Source organism: Podarcis vaucheri (genome assembly GCF_965113315.1).
Source record: "Podarcis vaucheri genome assembly, chromosome: 2".
NCBI classification, from domain to species: Eukaryota; Metazoa; Chordata; class Lepidosauria; order Squamata; family Lacertidae; genus Podarcis; species Podarcis vaucheri.
The window spans coordinates 97,623,960-97,629,438 of record NC_138760.1 but is presented as its reverse complement, the minus strand read 5'-3'; positions in this window follow the sequence as shown (position 1 = coordinate 97,629,438).

Sequence of the window (5,479 nt, the reverse complement as noted above, 5' to 3'; positions counted from 1 at the left end):
ACGTCATGGCGGATGCACTGTCCCGCAAACCGCAATACCTCGAAGAGGCGACGCCAGCGGCAGCCATGCACATCTTCGCGCCAACAGCGTGGGCGTGCGCTTCAGCCACAGTAGACCTGGATGCGGTGCGGCGGGCGTTGCAGGACGACTCCTTCGCGCAGGCGAAGATGGCAGAGGTGCACAAGGGCACGGCGAAGGGCGACGAGTTCCAGATACGAGACGGCTTGCTCTTACGTAAAGGGGCCATCTACGTGCCGGGAGACGAACTTCGCGCCAGGGTACTGCAGCAGCTGCACGACGCACCCACGGCCGGGCACTTTGGCACGGAAAAAACGGTGGAATTAGTCGCAAGGGACTTTTGGTGGCCCAGACTGAGAGGGGAAGTCGCGGACTACGTTGCGAGGTGCGACACCTGCCAGAGGGCCAAACCGGTGCACAAACCACCGGCGGGACTGCTGGAACCGCTGCAAACGCCGTTTGAACCGTGGGAGAGAGTGGCCCTGGACTTTGTTACGGATCTACCCAGCTCGAGAGGCAAGACAGCTGTACTAGTGGTGGTGGACTTGTTCACCAAGATGGCACATTTCATTCCGTGTGCGAAGGTGGCCACGGCGGAACAAACCGCCAAACTGTTCATAGATCACGTGTTCAAAGTGCATGGTCTGCCGCGGTCTATCCTGTCCGACCGCGGGCGCCAGTTCGTCTCGAATTTCTGGCAGAAGCTGATGAGTTTTCTAAATGTCAAGGTCGATCTGGCATCAGCAAGACACCCGCAGACCAACGGGCAAGCAGAGAGGGTCAATGCCATCATGCAGCAGTACCTGAGATGCTATGCCAATCAACAACCTGCGACCTGGGTGGATTACCTGCCGCTCGCCGAGTTCGCTTACAACAACACGAAGCACGTGTCCACAGGGGTGACGCCGTTCTTCGCCAACAATGGGAGGAATCCCAGAACCTTCCCGGGACGGGAGAGAGTGGGGGACGGAGAACCACAGACGGCGGACGCGTTCGCGTCAGAGTTGCAGGCGGTACACGATCAACTCCGACGGCAGCTGGAGCTAGCTAAGCACGCCTACAAGGTGCAAGCTGACAAGCACAGGCGGGTTGGCGAAGAGATCCAAGTGGGAGACTGGGTCTGGTTGGCAGCCCACGCAGTGCCGACCAGGTCACTAGCCAAGAAGAAGTTGGGGCACAAGCAAATTGGTCCGTACCAAGTCGAAGCACAGATCAACCCGGTAGCCTTCCGACTGGCGCTGCCGGAGGGTTCCAGAATGCATCCGGTGTTCCACAGGTCGGTGCTCACTCCCTACAAGGCACCTCACAGATTCCAGGAGCCAGGGACGGCACCGAGTCCGTTCCGGGAGCGGACGGAGACGCGAGGGGTGACGCAGCAAGGCCCCATCAACGAGGTCACGGAGATTTTGGACTCCAGATGGGGGGAAGAGGGAGTCGAATACCTCCTAGCCAGAGAGGGCACCCGGGCCAGCGCCAATAGCTGGGTGCCAGACTACGCTTTGGAGGAACCCCTGCTCAAGGACGAGTTTCATGCCCTTTTCCCACACAGACCCATGCCAGCGAGCTTCTTCGACGACTGGCTGTTCACGCCCACACTTTCTTCCAGCACGTTCCATGGATTCGACTCGGACGGGGAACCCGCACTGAGCACCCGTTCCCCAGAAGGATCGCCGGCGGGTTCGGCGTCAGACACCTCGTATTGGTGGGACGATCGACCGGAGGAGCAATGGCGCCGGAAGTGGCTGGAGATGCCAGGTCGAGCGACCGACGCAGAGACTGACATGGACGTGTTCGGGGAGGACCTTGGGTTCGAGCACGGCGGTACAGAGATGGAAGCGGAACAGGTCAACGTCGGCGACCGCGAGGAGGAAGACTCGGAGGTCTTCAGTTGGCGGCCAACCACAGGGAGCGAACTGTATCCGGCATTCCCTCCCGTGATGATGGAGCACCCAGCACCCACACCTGAAAGCGGGGAGGGGGGAAGGGGGGGCTTCGAGGGGGGGATGGATGTCAGGGGTTCAGGAGCAGAGACGCAGAGAAGGGAGGAAGCAGAGAGCGAGGGGGAGGAATCCGAAGGGAAAATGAGTGATGATGACGACCCGAGATCTCCAAGCCTAAGCAGTGAGTCAGAGGACTCCCAAAAGGGAGCCCCAGTGAGCAGAGCAAGGGGGGGATCAGGGGGGACACCCCAGGAGGAAGGGAACAGAGGAGATTCAGAGAGTAGCAGCTGGAAGTCGGGACCCACGCTCATAACTGAGGGCGGCAGCAGCTGGAAGTCGGGACCCACGATCAAGACTGAGAGCAGCAGGGAGGAAGGTAGCCAGGCATCGGGTTCCGGAGGCTGTCAGCAGGAGGGAGGGCACGAGTCAGGGGTGGTCACGCCCTCCTCAGAGAGCGAGGCAACGGTTAAGAGGAAAGTAGAGAGTTGGGCGCGCGCGCCAAGTTCAAATGCAGCGGAAGCTGGAGCAGTAAGCAGCCCGGAGAGTGAGCCAGGTCCTAAAGCCCGCCGCAAGGAGGCAGAAGGATCAGGGGGGTCAGCGTCAGAGGAGAGTAGAAGGGAGGAGGCCCAGGGGGGCAGAAGGACCCAGAGACGTAGGGAGAGGCGAAGGAGGTGGAGCAAGGCTAGGGTATTAAGCTGGTGTGCAAGAGGCGGGGACTCAGACGGGTCTTCGCCGACCTAGGGCAGAAGGTGTAGAGCTGCACGCTGCAGTTCAGAAATGAAACCTGTAACTTAATAAAGACTCTTATAAAGTGAACGCTGGCGGACTTGGTCCTATGTGAGCTGGGACTGGGTGGCAGCCCTGACAGGAACGTACTATTCCATAATGATAATTATTATATTTATACCCCACTCATCTTACTGGGTTGCCCCAGCCACTCTGCACAGTTTCCAACATATATAAAAACACAATACAACATTAAACATTAGAAAAAACTTCCCTAGACAGGATTGCCTTCAGATGGCTCAGGGGTCGGATAACTCCATATCCTCCAACATTTCTCAAATGAAAATAGGGCCATCCTAAGGAAAAGTGGGACATTCCGGGATCGAATCAGAAACTAGGATGGCTTCTCTAAATCAGGGACGTCTCTGGAAAATAGGAACACTTGGAGGGTCTCTAGGTTTTTAAAATAGTACTTTTCATGCAGCTATGCAGAGGATAGTCAATGCCTGGGGTAGAGGGTGACAGCAGCAAGACATACCGCTGTCCTCTTCTTGTTCATGGGTTTTTCTGCACATAGCCTACAGTATGTGCACATGGTGGTTGTGTAGGCTTCAAGTAGGAGAGCCAATTAGGCTATGGAGATTATGATAAGGCCAGGGCCAGCCCAGGATGTTTTGTTGCTTGAGGCAAAACAGAAGATGGTGTCCCTGCACCCACCTCAGAGGCAGTGAACAGTGCTCTCCTCATGTGCCCGGATCTGCCGCTCCTCCCAGATGTGTCCCCAGATTGCCTCATGTCCCGAGCCTCATGCCAATGTAATTCCACTTTTCCCCACACAGATTCAGTTTGGTCACATGAACAGGCCAAATACAGGACAAATGTGTTGTGCAGGTGAGGGTGAGGGTGGTGAGAATCACTGATTTGTCCATTTCAGAACATGGACTTTATAAATGTTTCCTTCTTGAAACTCTGATGACTTTCTCTCAGACAAGATCAAATGTCTATCCTTTTCCTTCTTTCTCAACATGTTTTCCCACCTTCAAAAGTGTCAGTTCTCAGGATAAGCTCAGCTTCAGTTGATAATATCACAAATAATCCTCTGTACTGAATAACCTTTCAACATAATGATGTCCTGCGAATCAACCCAGACCAATACGCTGATTACTTATGGTCCCTTCAAAAAGGTGCACCAAGTAAAACAGAAATTGAATTCTAGAATATGGTCTGTGATCTTGCAAACAGAGAGAAATTCTTTTATTCCATACACCTAAGGCTGGTTTCATTGCTTATACTCCACATATACCAAAGCAATCCTAAATCAAGTGTTAGTGTACCAGGGGCACTGTGAATTGGCTGGAGTTTTCAGTGTTGCTTTTGGCTGTATAAAGCCTAAGCTCAGTTTTCAGCTCAGCCACAGGCTTTCTGGGTAACGATAGATGTGTCTTTCTCTCCCTATCTCAATTGTCCATCTGTGAAACATAAATAGTGGCTTGATGTTACAGGGCTGTATAGATGACAGAGAAGAATGATAAAGCTGTCTATACTCTGAAAGGGTTGTAAACACTGAAAAGAAGCCATTCTTTTCTGGTGCCACATCCTGGGCTTCTACCTTGTACATCAAATCAAACCATTTTGCAAATAACTGAAAATTGCAAACTGCAATTCTGTTCTGTTTGTTATGTTCCAGAGATCAGAATGATTTCAGCTAAAGTAGGAATGGTTTTCCCAGTAGTGATGTATGGAAGTGAGAGCTGGACCATAAAGAGGGCTGATCGCCAAAGAATTGATTTTGAATTATGGTGCTGGAGGAGACTCTTGAGAGTCCTATGGACTGCAAGAAGATCAAACCTATCCATTCTTAAGGAAAGCAGCCCTGGGTGCCTGCTGGAAGGACAGATCCTGAAGCTGAGACTCCAATACTCTGGCCACCTCATGAGAAGAGAAGACTCCCTGGAAAAGACGCTGATGTTGGGAAAGATTGAGGGCACAAGGAGAAGGAGACGACAGAGGATGAGATGGTTGGACAGTGTTCTCGAAGCTACCAACATGAGTTTGACCAAACTGCGGGAGGCAGTGGAAGACAGGAGTGCCTGGTGTGCTCAGGTCCATGGGCTCACGAAGAGTTGGACACGATTAAACAACTAAACAACAAATAAGGAAATAAATTCACCATTTTTCAATAGAGCAGCTTCTTCTCAAGCTGGGTTTTTTGAGGGAGGGGCTTTCTGTATGTTTATGCCAGCTATCAAATGAACACAACCTGCAATTTTCTGCTTTTTATTCTAAATATCCAGATCAAATGGACTGGATAACATAGGCTTGATTGTTAATGTACTCTTTGCTGGCAATTGAGGTCATTCAAAAGTGTGCTCTTTTATTTCTCTCCTTTTTAATATATAGGTCCAAGATTTTCACATCTTTTAAGGGCATATGTGCAGTGATTTATACAGGGAACAAACACAGACAGCGTTTTCTTTCTTAATAGATTGTGGCTTTTTTCCCTCCAGCCCTTTGTTATAACATATTCCTGAGGCTTTGTTCCTCTGGTAGTGTTTTGAAATCAAGTTTAAACTGCTGGAAACACAGCAGCATATGAACTGGAGCTACTTGAAAAAAAGTAAAGGAAAAAGAAAATTTAAAGAGGGGTAGCAATTCATGGACATGTTCTGAATCTTTACCATGCATATTTATAAACAAGCAGAAGAATTTGGTGCAGAAAACTTTGTGGCTATTTAATGTCCCGAAATGTAACAATCAAATAAGCAAACAGACCAAAAAAAAAATGTTGGCTAGTT